Raw genomic sequence first — 18,729 nt, forward strand, 5'->3', positions numbered from 1 at the left:
CCAAGAAGGACAATCATTAATCAATAATCAATAATAATCAATAATTAATCATCCAGGACATGCGCCCTTCGCATTGCTACCATGAAGCAGTACAGCACAGTACAGGCCCTTCAGCCCACAATGTTGTGCCGCAATTTTAACCTACTCTAAGAACAATCTAAGCCTTACCTCTCACATAGCTCTCCATTTTCCTATCATCCCTGTGCCAATACGAGAGTTTCTCAAATGGCAGGGCGTTCCGTACACCCACCATGATGAATTCCACGATGCGCTTTCCAGTTAGCTGCCACGCATTGAAATAGTGACCACACTTCAAGAGAGCCTAATGATTGTAAAGTGAAAATCAACAACATTGCAAATGCTGGAAATCTGAAATAAAAACAGGAAATACTCAATTAGGTCAGACTGCAAACTGACGTGGATAACTTTGATCACCACCACTCTGAACTGGTTCTACTGCCTACGGACTCACTTTCAAGGACTCTTGAAAGTGAGATTGAAAGTAACCTCTCACTTAATGTCTACAAGACCAATGAGCGGATTGTAGACTTCAGGAGAAGGAAGCCAGAGGTCCATGAGCCGGTCCTCGAGGGATCAGAGGCGGAGAGGGTTATCAACTTTAAATTCCTCGGAGTTATTATTTCAGAGGATCTGTCCTGGGTCCAGCACATAAGTGCAACGATGAAGAAAGCACGGCAACACCTCTACTTCCTTAGCAGTCTGCGGAAATTTGCCATGACATCTAATGGGGGGGAGGAGTGCCTTACACCTCCTTTGGTAGAGACGTATCTCCACCCTGGCAGTGATAATAAACCTGATTCTGATTCAAATTCAGAGATTGGACCTGCAGTGTTACATATTTCTCTTCTGAGATAAATGCCAAGTTGCTATTGGGAATCTACTGAATAAACCTATATATTATGATTCTGATTCTGATCTTGCAGGAGAAAAATAGTCATAGTCATAGTCGTAGTCATAGTCATACTTTATTGATCCCAAGGGAAATTGGGTTTCATTACAGTTGCACCAACCAAGAATAGAGTATAAATATAGCAATATAAAACCATAAATAATTAAATAGTAATATGTGAATTATGCCAGGAAATAAGTCCAGGACCAGCCTGGTCAGGGTGTCTGACCCTCCAAGGGAGGAGTTGTAAAGTTTGATGGCCACAGGCAGGAATGACTTCCTATGACGCTTTGTGTTGCATCTCGGTGGAATGAGTCTCTGGCTGAATGTACTTCTGTGCCTAACCAGTACATTATGTAGTGGATGGGAGACATTGACCAAGATGGCATGCAACTTAGACAGCATCCTCTTTTCAGACACCGCCGTCAGAGAGTCCAGTTCCATCCCCACAACATCACTGGCCTTACGAATGAGTTTGTTGATTTTGTTGGTGTCTGCTACCCTCAGCCTGCTGCCCCAGCACACAACAGCAAACATGATCGCACTGACCACCACAGACTCGTAGAACATCCTCAGCATTGTCTGACAGATGTTAAAGGACCTCAGTCCCCTCAGACAGCCTCAGTGTTCTTTGACCAGTCCAGTTTATTGTCAATTCGTATCCCTAGGTATTTGTAATCCTCCACCATGTCCACACTAACCCCCTGGATGGAAACAGGGGTTACCGGCACCAGGAGATGAAGGGTGGGAGAAGAAGAGTGGTCTGTGGACATTTTGTTCATCAGCTTCACTTTCAAACCATGCTACCATCTGTAACTAACGTGTCATCATGCCCTGCAAGATGTATGTGGAATGAACCATTGTGATGTCCTGCATAGACAAACATTTATTACCTAAGTATGTATTCAGTATTCAACTCTGAGATTCATCTTCCCAAGACAGCCACAAAACAAAGAAAACCATAGAACCCATTCAAAGAAAATCATCAAACCTCCAAGCTGCAAGGAACAAATCACGAGAGCAGCACAGAAACACAGATTGTAAGACATCTAACTGCAAGTCATCGGGGCAGTCCAAAAATATTCAGTTCAGGCTAATCCAGTGCCACGTCATATGTTGACTGCATAAGAGCAACCAGAAACCAGAAGCACATCATGACATGAACTACGGGGTAAGGTGAAGAAATAAGTGAATGAATTCAAAGAAGTGGTTGAAGAACGATCCTGTAGTGAAGTACCATCTACTACTTGGAGCCCGTTGGGAGTGGACACCAGAAAGGAGCCAGCACTTTCAGAAGGTAGGCTAGAGGTGGAGAGGCCCATCTCCAGTTGTCTACAATGGAGAACAAATTTAAAGTTCCCAAGAATAAACGGGTTAATGTATGAGGAGTGTTTGATGGCTCTGAGCCTGTACTTGCTGTTGAGGGGCGATCTTGTAGAAACCTTCAGCTTTTCAAAAGACTTAAGATGTTGGAGAGGACATTTCCTAGTACAGAGACAAAGAGAAATTTCTTCGGCCAGAGGGTGGTGAATCTATGGAATTCATTGCCACAGATGGCTGTGGAGGCCAAGTCATTGGGTATACTGAATGCAGAGGTTGATATGTTCTTGATTAGTAAGAATGTGAAAGAATACAGGGAGAAGGCAAAAGAATGGGGTTGAAAGGGAAAATAAATTAGCCATGATCGAAAGATGTAGACTTAATAGGCTCAATGGCCCAATTCAGCTGCTATGTCTCATGCTCTTATGGTCTAACTCCTATGAGTGTGGCCAAACATGACTCACTCATACATTCCCGGTCACTCTCCGTTGATATAACCACACACAGACACTCAAAGGAATAATTAGTAACGGGTACAATTTAAAACTGCGTGGAGGACATAGTTAATGCTCAAATAACATCTGCAGTTGCAACATCAGGGTAGTCGCTGACACAAGATAACTGAGCCTGCAGTTTGCTGTTAGCCTGTTTGCCTAAGAGGAATCCGAGCGTACTGGGATATTGGCGTCATTCCTATTGCCGAGGCCCAGCCTGTCCTGAGAAGTCAGCACCTCTCACTCTGCATCACAGGATTCAGAATCAGAATCAATTTTAATACTGTATCACTGGCATATGTCATGAAATTTGTTAACTTTGTGGCAGCAGAACAATGCAATACATAATAACAGAGAGAAATAAATTGCGAATTACAATAAGAGTATATATATAAAATAGTTAAATTAAATAAGCAGTACAAAAAATAGGAAATAAAAAAGTAGTGAGGTAGTGTTCACAGGTTCAATGTCCATTCAGAAATCGGATGGCAGAGGGGAAGAAGCTGTTCCTGAATCGCTGAGTGTGTGCCTTCAGGCTTCTGTACCTCCTACCTGATGGTAACAATGAGAACAGCGCATGACCTAGGTGGTGAGGGTCCTTAAAGATGGTTGCAGCTTTTCTGAGGCACTGTACTTTGAAGATGCTCTGGACACTACGGAGGCTAGTGCCCTCGATGGAGCTGACTAAGTTTACAACTCTCTACAGCTTACTTCGATCCTGTGCAGTAGCTCCCCCAACCCCCCCATTCCAGACAGTGATGCAGCCAGTCAGAATGCTCTCCACTGGACAGCTGTAGAAATTTGCGAGCGTTTTTTGGTGACATACTAAATCTCCTCAAACTCCTAATGAAATATAACCACTATCATGCCTTCTTTGTATCTGCATCAATACATTGTGTCCCGGTTAGGCCCTCCGAGATATTGACACCCAGGGACTTGAAATTGTTCAGGTAAGCTATTTGTTCTGTATTTCAGTTATCTCGGAAGAAGGGGATATGTACTCAGTGGCCACTTTACGAGATACAGGAGTTACCAAATAAAGAGACCACTGTGCGCATGTTTATGGTTTTCTGCTGTTGTAGCCCATCCACTCTGAGGTTCGATGTGTTGTGCATTCAGCACACCACTGTTGTATCGCCTGATTATTTGAGTTACCGTCAGCTTGAACCAGGCAGCCCATTCTCCTGTGACCTCTCTCATTAACAAGGCGTTTTGCACGATTGGCTGATTAGATACCTTCATTAACGAGCAGGTGTAACTAATAAAGTGACAACTGAGTGTATTTCATGACTGCTCTCATCTCTTCTACCTGTTACGCCGCTGGCATTTGGGGCCGCAATGAAGGTCCTCCATCTCAAGTGGTGTTCACAGCTTCCTTCATCATGTCAATAGCTTCCTCTCAGTTGTTGCTACTGTCAGTCGTGCAGATCCTGGGCGGAGACTCGGGAATACCGTCACACTCAGGTGTAGAGGGATTCTTCATTGCTATGTCTGTAACAATTTTCTTTCGCAAACGCGAAGAAATCTGCAGATGCTGGAAATTCAAGCAACACACATCAAAGTTGCTGGTGAACGCAGCAGTCCAGGCAGCATCTCTAGGAAGAGGTACAGTCGACGTTTCGGGCCGAGACCCTTCGACAGGACTAACTGAAGGAAGAGCTAGCAAGAGATTTGAAAGTGGGAGGAGGGGGGGAGATCCGAAATGATAGGAGAAGACAGGAGGGGGAGGGATGGAGCCAAGAGCTGGACAGGTGATTGGCAAAGGGGATATGAGAGGATCATGGGACAGGAGGCCCAGGGGGAAAGAAAAGGGGGGGGAAAGCCCAGAGGATGGGCAAGAGGTATAGTGAGAGGGACAAAGGGAGAAAAAGGAGAGAGCGAAAAAGAATGTGTGTATATAAATAAATAAGGGATGGTGTACGAGGGGGAGGTGGGGCATTAGCAGAAGTTTGAGAAGTCAATGTTCATGCCATCAGGTTGGAGGCTACCCAGACAGAATATAAGGTGTTGTTCCTCCAACCTGAGTGTGGCTTCATCTTTACAGTAGAGGAGGCCATGGACAGACATATCAGAATGGGAATGGGACGTGGAATTAAAATGTGTGGCCACTGGGAGATCCTGCTTTCTCTGGCGGACAGAGCGTAGGTGTTCAGCGAAACGATCTCTCAGTCTGTGTTGGGTCTCGCCAATATATAGAAGGCCACCGGATGCAGTATATCACCCCAACTCACAGGTGAGGCAAAGTTGAGGAGGAGCTGGAACGCTTACAGAGGCTGGGCATTATTGAGCCCGTCCAGTTTTCAAGGTGGGTGGCTCCCATTGTTCCAGTTTTGAAGGCAGACAAAACGGTGAGGATACGTGGGGATTATAAGCTTACGATGAATCAGGACTCTAGGCTGGAGGAGTACCCATTACCATGGGTGGATGACCTGTTTGCAACCCTGTCAGGGGGTAAGCTGTTCACAAAGCTGGACGTGAGCCATGCCTACCAACAGCTGCTGCTCGACGAGGATTCAAAGGAGTGCGTCACAATTAATACGCACAAGGGATTATTCAAGTACAGTCGCCTGGTGTTTGGAGTGGCATCCAGCCCTGCCATTTTCCAAAGGACAATGGACACTCTGGGGCAGGGGATTCTGCACGTAGCAGTGTACCTTGATGATATTTTGATCACGGGGGCTACAGAGGTGGAGCATCTGGCTAATTTAGAACGGGTGCTGAAGAGGCTCTCAGACGCAGGGCTGCGGCTGAAATGTGGAAAATGTGTGTTCCTGGCATCGAGTGTGACTTACCTGGGACACAAGATCACAGCTGAGGGGCTTTGCCCCGTGGAGAACAAAGTGAGAGCTATTAAGGAAGCCCCAAGCCCTAAGACCGTCACGGAACTCAGATCATTTTTGGGCATGGTGAATTATCATGGCAACTTTCTTCCTGACCTCTCAAGGGTTTAGACCCCACTGTATAAGCTGTTTCACAATGACACTAAGTGGCAGTGGGGTGCAGAGCAGGGGAAAGCTTTCAAGGAAGTGAAAGAACTCCTCCACTCAGTGAAGCTGCTTGTTCACTATGACCCAGACAAGGAGATCACCCTTGCATGCGATGCCTTGCCCTATGGAGTCGGGGCAGTTCTCTCACATGTAATGGAGGACCGTTCAGAGAAGCCTATTGGTTTTGCTTTCACGTACCCTGACAGCTGCTGAGAAGGGATATTCACAGCTAGACAAAGAAGGTCTGGCCATTGTTTTTGCGGTCAAACGCTTTCATCAGTACCTTTATGGACGTGTGTTTACAATTTATACGGACCATAAATCACTGATGAGCCTGTTCAGTGAGACTAGATGCATCCCACCGCTAGTCTCAGCCAGGATACAGCGTGGGGCTCTTACATTGTCAGCCTACCAGTATACCATAGTATACAGAGCTGGTGGGGATAATGCAAACGCCGATGCACTGAGTCCGCTACCTTTACCTGAGACACCTGTTGCTACATATGTGCCTCCAGAGACTGTGTTTTCATTGGAGAGGCTGTCAGAGACACCCGTAAAGGCAACCCAGATCAAGCAGTGGACAGAGAGGGACCCAGTCCTGTCCCAAGTCAAGACTTTTCTTTAACAAGGTTGGCCCAGAGTCATGGACGGAAAGGAACTCAGGCCTTATGCCAAATGCAAGACAGAACTCAGTCTGCAGGATGGCTGCACTTTCTGGGAGGCGGGGGTCATCCGTTCGCAGATTGAGAAGGAAATTCATGATACTCATCCAGGGGTGTCTCGAATGAAAAGCCTTGCAAGATCCTATGTTTGGTGGCCAAGAAAAGATCAGGATCTGGAGAACAAGGTAAAATCATGCATGCAATGTCAGACTAATCAGAATATGCCACCACCAGCTCCTTCGCACCCATGGGAGTGGCCAGACCACCCCTGGTCTAGGCTACATTTAGACTTTGCTGGCCCTTTTATGGGGCAGATGTTTCTTGTCATGGTAGATGCGCATTCTAATTGGATCGAAGCTCACATCATGAGCAACATCACAGCCCCCTCAACCATAGACAAATTCAGGCAAGTGTTTGCAGTCCACGGGTTGCCTGACACTCTGGTCACTGATAATGGCCCGACGTTCACCAGTGAGCTGTTCAGTGAGTTCATGCAGCAGAATGGCATTCATCACATTCGGACAGCCCCTTTCCACCCAGCCTCAAATGGTTTGGCTGAGCGGGCTGTTCAGATAGTGAAGGAAGGCCTGAAGCGGATGACAGGAGACTCTCTTAGCATTCGTCTTTCACGTTTCCTGTTTAAATACCGCCTCATGCCACAGACTACGACTGTCCGTACTTCCACAGAGATGCTGATGGGGCGTAGGCCCAAGTCAAAATTGGACCTGCTGTGCCCGGACGTGAAGGCAAAAGTGAGACAGATTACTGTGGAAGCACGTTTACCAGTGACTTTGCCAGAGGACGAGACGCTGGCAGAGGGGTCGGGGTCCCCTGAAGAGGATGGACATTCTCACGCAGACACACAGACCCCTCTCATGCCCCCAACACCGGACCCACCCAAAACACCCTCACCAGCGGTGCCTGTGGGGTCCCCAGGGCTAGAGTGCAGATCATGGCGCGCTCGTAAACCTCCTGACAGACTGAATCTTTGACAGGACAGTTTTTTGTTGTTGTTAGATTGAATGTTGAATCTGTCATGTTTTCCAGATGTTTTGTATTGATAAACTGTTGCTAAGATACTAGTATAAGTTTTCAGGGGTAAGCAAGTTAATAACACCACTGTTTCTATTACCTAGTTTTTTACATTTGGGGAATGTTGGATTTTAAAGGGGGAGAAGTGTTGTAATGTGAGCATTATTAAAAGTAAGTTAATACTAATTAGGATAATGGGGGTCTTTACTTCCGTTCTTTTTACTTCCGGTGTGCTTTGTATATAGTGTGCCTGCCATGCCGTACGGGTTGTGAAAGCCTCTGTATTTTCGTAACGGTTTTGAAGTTCGAGATAAGATTGTTTCTTTGCCATGAAGTTGTCAAGTGTGCCTTTTTCGAAGTAGAAGTTACCACAAGCGGGGACCACTCTTGTTCTGGCATGACCTGTTTGGCATGGGTGTCCCTACCGAGAGCCAGAGCATAAAGCCCTGACTCAGGCCAACAAAGCTCTCCGGGTCATTGAGGCATACAAGCCTCCAAACCGCAACAAGGTTGTCGTCCTCTTGGAAGTGAGCTACCATTAAATATTGTGAATGATCTCAGAACAAGTAGAATACAGTCCTTCTCAGAATTTCCGTAAAAAGTACATTCGGCTTGTTACAGGAAATCTGGATATCTGAATCAAGTTACATTACATCAAGAGGTTCTTAAATTCTCTTAACACACATAAAAGTTGCTGGTGAACGCAGCAGGCCAGGCAGCATCTCTAGTAGGGGATCATGGGACAGGAGGCCTAGGGAGAAAGAAATGGGGGAGGGGGGCAAAAACCCAGAGGATGGGCAAGAGGTATAGTGAGGGGGACAGAGGGAGAAAAAGGATAGAGAGAAAAAGAATGTGTGTATATGAATAAATAACAGATGGGGTACGAGGGGGAGGTGGGGCATTAGCAGAAGTTTGAGAAGTCAATGTTCATGCCATCAGGTTGGAGGCTACCCAGACGGAATATAAGGTGTTTTTCCTCCAACCTGAGTGTGGCTTCATCTTGACAGTAGAGGAGGCTATGGATAGACATATCAGAATGGGAATGGGACGTGGAATTAAAATGTGTGGCCACTGGGAGATCCTGCTTTCTCTGGCGGACAGAGCGTACCATGATCCTCTCATATCCCTTTTGCCAATCAACTGTCCAGCTCTTGGCTCCATCCCTCCCCCTCCTGTCTTCTCCTATCATTTCGGATCTCCCCCCCCCTCCCACTTTCAAATCTCTTACTAGCTCTTCCTTTAGTTAGTCCTGACGAAGGGTCTCGGCCTGAAATGTCGACTGTACCTCTTCCTAGAGATGCTGCCTGGCCTGCTGCATTCACCAGCAACTTTGATGTGTGTTGCTTGAAATTCCAGCATCTGCAGATTTCCTCATGTTTGCGTTCCTAAATTTCTCTTATTGTTTGAAACAACTTCTAAGAATAAAACAAGGCAGCCTGAGGTCAATCGGAGGTCTAGATGTCGAGGCCCGGTGGACTGAGCCCCAAGTATGCAAATTTCAGCGAGTCTGCTAGTGGAGCAGGGGCTCAGTGCTTGTCATTCCACAAGTCCGCTGGAGGCTGGAGGCTGGAGGCTGAACATGGTTGATCCAGGGGTTAGAGGACTGTGCATTCGTGAGGTGGATGGGAAGGAAGGAGGCTTGTTTCGCTGTTGCTGCTTTGCTGCTCATTTTGTTGTGCTCTGTGTTGATTTGCTAAGCGTTATGGGCACGCTATGTTGGCGCCAGAACGTGTGGCAACACTTGCGGGCTGCCCCCAGCACATCCTCACCTGTGTCGGTTGTTAGTACAAATGACACATTTCACTGCATGTTTCAATGTGATAAATAAATCTGAATCTGAATCTATTGAAATACAAACCTTCATGGGGAAAAAGCCCAAAAGAGTGCTGGATACTTTCTCCAGCGCTCTATTGATAATTTTATTTCCAAGAAAGTTTGCCTGGGGAAATTTTGATATTGTGTAATGGTGAAAAGTTCTATGCTGCAACAAAACCACCACTAAGAAGCACTTTGTTGGCACTAAAGTAGTTTGCGACAGCCAGCATTTTCCCTTCACAATGGGATTATTTTTTTCCATCCTCTTTCTCTGCCAATTTTCACCCCTCTCTCCTGAAGATAGCAGTTCTTGGGGACATATGAGGTGCCTTTGTGTCTCTGAGATTGCCTTGAACTGGAACTGAGCCACTGAAGTCAGCATGGGATCTAAAAATATATCACTCATTGCACAGGAAGCTTACTGAAAATGCAGAGTCACTATGTCTCATATGAGTCAAAGTGAAACTTAAATGTGAAAGAGACATGGCAGTGATGTTTACTACAACAGTAATTTAAAAACACTTTTCTTATTCCTTTGTAAAATCAAATTGGCAATCTATTTATCATTTTCAATATTTTAATTTTGAATAGAGAGATGGGCACAACAGATAGAGCCGCTGCTTTGCAGCATTGGTATCCAGGTTCCAATCCTGACCTCCGCTACTGTCTATGTGGCGTTTGCATGTTCTCCCTCTCGACCACATGGGTCTCTTTATTTACTTATTCAGATACAGCTTGGAATAGGCACTTCTGATCTTTCGAGACACGCCACCCAGCAACCCCCAATTAAATCCTAGCCTAATCATGGGACAATTTACAGTGACCAATTGACCTACCGACTGTTATGTCTTTGGACTGTGGGAGGAAACCAGAGCACCAGGAGGAAACCCACGCGGTCACGGGGAGAACGTACAAATCTGCTCACAGACAGCAACGGGAATTGAACCCAGGTGGCTGGTACTGTAAAGTGTTCTGCTAACCACTATGGACAGCATGACAGCATAGCAGTTAGCATAACCCTATTACAGCACTGACAACTTGGGTTCAATTCTTGCCCCTGACATGCGTTCTCCCTGCATGGTTTCATGGGTGCTCGTTTCCTCTCACAGTTCAAAAGCATAACAGTTGGTAGCTTATTTAATCTTGTGGGTGTAATTGGGCAGTGCAGAGTCACAGGCCGGAAGGGCTAATTATTGTGCTGTATTTCTAAACCAAATAACTACTTTGAAATCATTAGGATCTTGTTATACAGCAAGGAAACAGGTCTTTTGGTTCAACTCATCCACATTGAGCAACATGTCTCCCCGAGCTGGTCTTCTTTGCCTGTGTTTCACCTTATGGGCCTTTTCTATCCATGTCCCTGTCAAAATGCCTTTTAAACTTTATAATTCTACCCTCACAACCACTCCCCCACAGCTTCCTCCAGCAGTTCCTTGCAAGTACCCACTGTCCTCTGTGTGAAAAAATTGTTCCTCAGATTCCTTTTAAACTTTTCGCCTCTCACCTTAAAGTTATGCCATCTGGTTTCAGACACGCCTATCCTGGGAACAAGATTTTGGCCATCCATCTTATCCATACCCTCCTTGACTTTATGTACCTCTTTAAGGTCACCCCTCAACCTCCACTCTCCAGGGGGAAAATGTTTAAAGTTCAAAGTGCAAAGTACATTTATTATCAAAGTACGTAATGTCACTATAATGTACACTACCCCTTGAGATTCATTTGCTTGCAGGCATTCATAGGAAAACAAAGACATACAATAGAGTCAATGAAAAACTACACACAAGCAAAGACTGACAAACAACCAATGTGCAAAAGAAGGCAAACTGTGCGATAAGTATTGTAAATAGATGTAGACTCATAGATAGATAGATAAATAAATAATACTGAGAGCCTGAGTTGTGGAATCCTTGAAAGTGAGTCGATGGGTTGCGGAATTAGTTCGGAGTTGAGGTGAGTGAAGTTATCCACGTTGGTTCAGGAGCCTGAAGGTTGAAGGGTAATTACTGTCCCTGAACCTGGTGGTGTGGGGGCCTAAGGCTCCTGTACCTCCTGTGCGATGGCGGGAGTGAGAAGAAAGCTTGGTCCGCACGGTGGGGGTACTTGATGATGGATGCTGCTTTCTTATGGCAGTCCTCCTTGTAGCTATCCTTATAAACCAAGCCCTCCACCTCCATAACATGCTCTTGAATCTTTTCCGTCCTCATTCAAACTTAATGATATCTTTCCTGGAGATAGGTCCTGTTGAGAATCCTCCATTTGATAGACCATGGGTTGATTGTTGGCCACCACTCCACTCTTCTGCCTGATTCCCATGACCCTTGACTTCCCAGCAGTTCAAAATTTGCTTATCCAAACTTTCAATGCAGTCAATAACCCAGCCTCTCCAAACCTCTAGCCAACAGGATATTGACTCTCTGAAGCAACCTCGTCATTTTAGTCATAAATGACAGTTCCCTTATCTCTTATCCCAAGGCTTCCCTTATCCCAAGACAATATACTACATTCACAACCTAATTTCAAGGTCAAAATCAAGATCAAGATCAAGATTGTTTATTGTCATTTGTCAGTACGCAAGCACAACAGCGAATGAGATAATTGTTCCTCTGCATCCAATGCAGCAATAAAAATGCACACACAATAAAAAACATAATAGACATAAATACATAAGATTAACTTATATTACATAGACTGATTGAATGTCCATAAAGTGATGCCAGGTATGGGAGTGTCTGTGCATAAGGTGACTGACAGGAAATGATAAAGTGGGGCAAACAGTCCATGAACAGAGTGGGCGGAATCTCTTATTAAGTTGCTGGCCTTTTCGCCCTCTGGCACCTTTCTCTATATATGTCCTTGATGGTAGGTAGGCTGCTGCCAGTGGTGTGTTGGGTGGCCTAGACTACCCATTGCAGAGCCTTCAACACCTTCTCATTCTTCTAAACTCCAGGGAGTATCAACTTGTTCTGATCAATCTTACTTCATAAAATACTCCATTCACCCTAAGAATCAATTTAGGGAATGTTTTAGCATTGTCGCCAAGGCAACTATACCCTCCCTTAAATAAGGAGATCAAAAGTGGATCCATACTTAATGTCATCTTATGAAAGTCCTGCACAGTTTTGTAAGACTTCCTTTCGCAATAATATTAAATTCACTTTCCAGATTATTTGCTACGCCTCCGTGATAACCTTTTAAATTATCATCTAAAAACCAATAATTAATAGTGTCACACCTTTGCTTTAATGTACTGCTTTTCCTACATTCCTACCAAAGTGGAGAACCCTTGCAATACCCCATATTATACATTCTCAAGAAGTCCAAGAAGGCCCACGAGTGCCTTTACTTCCTGAGAAAACTAAAGAAATTTGGCCTGTCCCCTAAAACCTTCACTAATTTTTATAGACGCACTGTAGAAAGCATTCTTCTAGGGTGCATCACAACCTGGTATGGAAATTGTCCTGTCCAAGAGCGAAAGAAGCTGCAGAAGATTGTGAACACGGCGAAGCACATCACACAAACCAATCTTCCATCTTTGGACTCACTTTACACCACATGCTGTCGGAGCAGTGCTGCTGGGATAATCAAGGACACGGCTCACCCAGCCAACACACTTTTTGTCCCTCTTCCCTCCGGGAGAAGGCTCAGGAGCTTGAAGACTCGTACAGCCAGATTTGGGAACAGCTTCTTTCCAACTGTGATAAGACTGCTGAACGGATCCTGACCCGGATCTGGGCCGTACCCTCCAAATATCTGGACCTGCCTCTCGGTTTTTTTTGCACTACCTTACTTTCCATCTTTCTATTTTCTATTTATGATTTATAATTTAAATTTTTAATATTTACTAATTTTAACTATTTTTAATATTCAATATTTGTAATCCAGGGAGTGTGAAGCACAGAATCAAATATCGCTGTGATGATTGTACGTTCTAGTACCAATTGTTTGGCGACAATAAAGTATAAAGTATAAAGTATTATCTGGCAACTTTTTTACTGCTTCCCCTTTCTTTCTTCTCCATTCACCAGTTTGGTTCCCCTCTTAGTACTTCTCTTCTTCTTACCTGTCCACCTCCTCCTTCTGGTTTCCCTCCTCTTTCCTTTTCTTCCATGGTCCACTGTCCTCTCCTATCAGATTCCTTCTTCTTCAGCCCTTTATCTCTTCCACCTATCAGCTTCTCACTTCTAACTCCCTTCCCCCTCACCCGGTCTCACCAAACACCTGCCAGTTTCTACTCCTTCCCCTCTTCCCCTCCTCCCCACCCCACCACATTCTTATTCTGGCTTGTCCCCGTTCCCTTCTGGTGCTGATGAAGAGTCCTGGCCCAAAACGTCGATTGTTACTTCCTCTCCAGAGATGCTACCCGACCTGTTGATTTCTTCCAGTGTTTTGTGAGCGTTTTTCTGGTTTTGCAGCACCTGCAGGAAATGTGCTTGGATGGTGGGATGCAAGGTAGCATAGTGCTTAGCACAACGCTTTACAGTTACAGACGACCCGGGTCCAATTCCCGCCGGTGCCTGTAAGGAGTTTGTACTTTCTCCCCGTGATCTCGTGCGTTTCCTCTGGATGCTCTCTGATTTCCTCCCACAGTCCAAAGATGTACAGGTTGTGAGGTTAGTTGTCAGTGTAAATTGCCCCATGATTAGGATAGGATTAATTCAGGAAATTGCTGTGCGGAGCAGCTAGAAGAGCTAAGTGTCCGTTCCATGCAGTATCTTAATAAGTAAATTATCTTATACCTTCGGAGTCTCAACCCTTACCTTCCCACATATCGCTGTATCATCAGTGAGTCTAAGTATCCATCTGTCATTAATATCTCCGTCAGGAGCACCATAGGGGTACTCGCTTTGCACCTATGACTGTGTGGCCACGTACAGCTCCAACACCATATACAAGCTTGCTGATGACACCACTGTTGTGGGCCGTACCAAAGATGTTTTGAATCAGCAGACAGGAGGGAAATTGAAAACTGGGCTGAAAATATCCTCCCAGGAGGGGGGAGAAGATGGCGGAACGACGACAGTGCGTGTGGCCACTTCGGTGATGAATATCTGTTATTTGTCAAGTAGGGAACCGTGCACAATCCTGATTTGATGGAGACAGACGTGCGAGCACAGAGGATCATCTAGAAAACTTCTGAAATGCCCGCTTCGCTGCCGCTGCTACTGTGTGGTAACCGGAATCTCCGGAGCTGAAGGCCCCGAAATCCTCGGCTTTGCGTGTTTCAGCGGCCGGGGAAAGGTCGAAGGCACTCGACAGAGGATGGCGCTCAGGAGGCTGTATCGGAGAGGCTGCTCAGAAGCTCGGAGTTTTCAGACGGATGGACTCAGTGTCGGCTGTGGTCAGCTGCTTTCAAGGCATCGGCAAGTTGACGGTGCCTGGAGGTTTATGGCAGGGAGTTTCTCCCTTTTGCCGCCTGCTATCGGGGACTCGGGAGTCAATCGACTCAGGGATTTTGAGACTATTTTTTACCGTGCCCACGGTTTGTTCTTCATCAAATTATGGTATTGCTTTGCACTGCTGTAACTATATGTTATAATTATGTGGTTCTGTCAGTGTTAGTCTTTGATCTGTCTTGTTTTCTGTCATATCACTCCGGAGAAACATTGTATCATTTCTTAATGTATGTATGCATTTCTAAATGACAATAAAAGAGGACTAAGTGTTCTCATAATCTAAAAGCAGGGTAATGACAACAACCTCTCACTCAATGTCAGCAAGCCCAAGGAACTGATTGTAGACTTCAGGAGAGGGAAATCAGAGGTCCATGAGCCAATAATCATCAGAGGATCAGAGGTGGAGAGGGTCAGTAACTTTAGATTCCTGGGTGTCACTATCTCAGAGGACCTGTCCTGGATCCATCATATAAATATAATTGCGAAGAAAGCACAACAGCGCCTCTATTTCCTCAGGAGTCTGCGGAGATTCAGCATGTCATCAAAAAGTTTGGCAAACAAAAAGCGCTTGGAATGGGCTGCCGGCAACGGTGCTGGAGGCGGACACGATAGGGTCTTTTAAGAGACTTTCGGATAGGTACACGGAGCTTAGAAAAATAGAGGGCTATGGGTAACCCTAGTAATTTCTAAGGTAGGGACATGTTCAGCACAGCTTTGTGGGGCGAAGGTTTGCCTGTATTGTGCTGTAGGTTTTCTATGTTCCTATGCTTTTCTATGTTTCAAACTTCTCTAGATGCGTGGTGGTAAGTGTGCTGACTGGCTACATTACAGCCTGGTATGGAAACACCAATTCCCTTGAGCGGAAAATCCTATAAAAAGTAGTGGATTCGGCCCAGTACATCAGGGGTAAAACCCTCCCAACCATTGAGCCATTGAGCACATCTACATGAAATGGGGCTGTAGGAAAGCAGCATTCTCTATCAAAGATCCTCACCACCTAGGACATGCTCTCTTCTCACCGCTGCCATCAGATAGAAGGTATAGGAGCCTCAGGACTCACACCACCAGGTTCAGAACAGTTACTCCCCTCAATCATCAGGCTCTTGAACAAAAGGGAATAACTACACTCATTTAAGGACTTCTGTCTTGTTATTTCATGCTCTTTGTTTATTGTTACTTATTTATATCTGCATTTGTACAATTTGTTGTCCATTGATCCTTTTTACAGTTACTGTTCCATAGATTTTCCCACAGAAAGAGAATCTCAGAGCTGTATGTGGGGCCATATATGTACTCTGATAATAAACTAGACTTTGACTTTGACTTCGGCTTTATAGATTGCAAAATATGGGACAGATCCAGCAGTTAAAGCCTGCCAACCAGAAAAGAATCCGTGAATTACAACTTTTATCTTTTGTCTTGGGTCCAGTGTCCCTTGTGCAGTGCAGACGGTCAGGTGCTCTTCACAGGCAAGGCGTCCATCCTGAACCAGCGATCGGAACATTTCCAGACTCTCTTCAGCGCCAAACACATGGTCTGAGACTCAGCAATTCATCGCACCCCACAACAGCCAGAGAAAACAGAACTGGACAAGATTCCAACCCTAGAAGAGACAGTCAAGGCCATAGAGCAGCTGAAAAGTGGCAAGGCAGCGGGAGTTGATGGAATCCCACCTGAGATTTGGAAACATGGGGGCCCAGCGTTACACACCAAACTCCACGAGCTCTTTGTCTGCTGCTGGGAACAAGATAAACTACCACAGGACCTCCGTGATGCAGCCATCATCGCCCTGTATAAGAACAACGGGGGAAAGTCCAACTGCTCCAACTACCGGGAGATAACTCTTCTCTCCATCGCAGGAAAAATCCTCACAAGAGTACTCCTGAACAGATTGGTGCCCATCATTGCAGAAGAACACCTCCCAGAGAGCCAGTGTGGCTTCAGAGCCAACAGGAGCACCACCGATATGGTATTTGTTCTCGGGCAGCTCCAAGAGAAATGTAGGGAACAGAACAAGGGATTGTACATGATGTTTGTTGACTTTACCAAAGCGTTCGACACCATGAGCAGGGAAGGTCTGTGGCAAATCATGGGACGACTGGGATGCTCCCCAGAGTTCCTCAGCATGGTCATCCAGCTACATGAAGATCAGAGTGGCCAAGTCAGACACAACAATGACCTCTCAGAACCCTTCCCAATAGGCAACGGACTAAAGCAAGGCCGCGTCCTTGCGCCGACTCTCTTCACCATCTTCTTCAGCATGATGCTCGAAAGGGCCACAGAAGACCTTGATGACGAGGATGCTGTCTACATCCAATACCGCACCGATGGCAGCCTGTTCAACCTGAGGCGACTGCAGTCTCACACCAAGACACTGGAGCAACTCATCCGAGAGCTACTCTTCGCCGACGATGCTGCCCTTGTTGCCCACACAGAGACAGCTCTGCAGCGTATAACATCCTGCTTCGCAGAGGATGCCAAGCTCTTTGGACTAGAAGTCAGCTTGAAGAAGACAGAAGTTCTCCATCAGCCCACACCTCAGGAAGATTACCACCCTCCCCGCATCACCATCGGTGAGGTAGAGCTGAAGACAATCCACCAGTTCAGCTACCTGGGGTGGACCATCTCGTCAGATGCCAAGATTGACAAAGAGATTGACAACCAACTGGCAAAGGCAAACAGAGCATTCGGCAGGCTGTACAAGAGAGTCTGGAACAACAAGCATTTGAAGAAAGGCACAAAGATCAGCGTGTACAGAGCCGTTGTACTGACCACCCTCTTGTACGGCTCCGAGTCATGGGTCACCTACCGTCACCACCTACGACTCCTTGAGCGTTTCCACCAGCGCTGCCTCTGCACCATCCTCAACATCCACTGGAGTGACTTTGTCACCAACATCGAGGTCCCTGAACAGGCGGAGGTCACTGGCATCGAGGCCATGCTGTTGAAGACGCAGCTGCGCTGGGCAGGGCACGTCTCCAGGGTGGAGGATCATCGCCTGCCCAAGATTGTGCTGTATGGCGAACTCTCCACTGGTCACCATGACAGAGGGACACCGAATAAGAGGTACAAGGACTCTCTGAAGAAATCCCTTGGTGCCTGTCACATTGACCATCGCCAGTGGTCTAATCTAGCCTCCGATCGTGAGGTCTGGTGACACACCATTCACCAGTCTGTCTCCTCCTTCGAGAACGCACGCAGGGCTGGCATTGAGGACAAATGCGTCCCCATCTACATCAGTGGACTCTGGTGGAGCGTGTATCAAGCTTCAAATTCCTTGGTGTCCACATTTCCGAGGATCTCACCTGGTCCCTGAACTCCTCCATCCGATCAAAAAGGCGCAACAGTGCCTTTATTTCCTGCGGAGCATTAAGAAAGCTCACCTCTGTCCCAGGATACTGACGGATTTTTACCGCTGTACCATTGAGAGCATACTCACCAACTGCATCTCAGTGTGGTATGGCAATTGTCCCGTATCGGACCGCAAAGCACTCCAGCGTGTGGTGAAAACTGCCCAGCAGATTATCCGCACCCAATTGCCCACCATTGAGAACATCTACCATAAACGCTGCCTGGGCAGGGCGAAAAGCATTATCAAGGATGCATCTCACCCTAACCATGGACTTGTTACTCTCCTCCCATCCGGTAGGCGCTACAGGAGCTTCCGCTCCCGCACCAGCAGGCACAGGAAGAGCTTCTTCCCTGAGGCTGTGACCCTGCTGAACCTCACATCACAGCGCTAAGCAGTATTGCACCCGTATTGTACTGTCTCAGTACTTTTATATTTGTGTGCTGTAGCACTTACTTTTTATTCACAGTTATTTTGTAAATAACACTATTCTTTGCATTTCTGGTCAGATGCTAACTGCATTTCATTGGTTTTGTATCTGTACTCGGCACAATGACAATAAAGTTGAATCTAATCTAATCTAAAAAGGAGAAGGAGGAAGAACCGTGACACAGCAGCACCAAACCCAGAACAGAATTTCCCTTGCAGCCGCTGTGGCCAGACCTGCCTGTCCCGTATTGGCCTTGTCAGCCACCAGCAAGCCTGCAGCAGACGTGGGCAGCCCCCTTCCTGAATCTTCATTCGCGAAGCCAAGCCATGATGAT

At 46.2% G+C, this 18,729-nt stretch overlaps 1 long non-coding RNA gene across 2 annotated transcripts in view; it reads right to left on the reverse strand.

Moving 5' to 3' along the window:
- Nucleotides 1-18,729, reverse strand: part of LOC140210974 (uncharacterized) — a 111,255-nt gene that overhangs the window by 5,161 nt on the left and 87,365 nt on the right. For both annotated transcript variants that reach the window (XR_011889351.1, XR_011889352.1), the window contains exon 2: nt 169-322. This is a non-coding gene — a long non-coding RNA (uncharacterized lncRNA). The remainder of the gene's footprint in view (nt 1-168; nt 323-18,729) is intronic.

This window comes from Mobula birostris, chromosome 16 (genome assembly GCF_030028105.1).
Source record: "Mobula birostris isolate sMobBir1 chromosome 16, sMobBir1.hap1, whole genome shotgun sequence".
Classification (NCBI taxonomy): Eukaryota; Metazoa; Chordata; class Chondrichthyes; order Myliobatiformes; family Myliobatidae; genus Mobula; species Mobula birostris.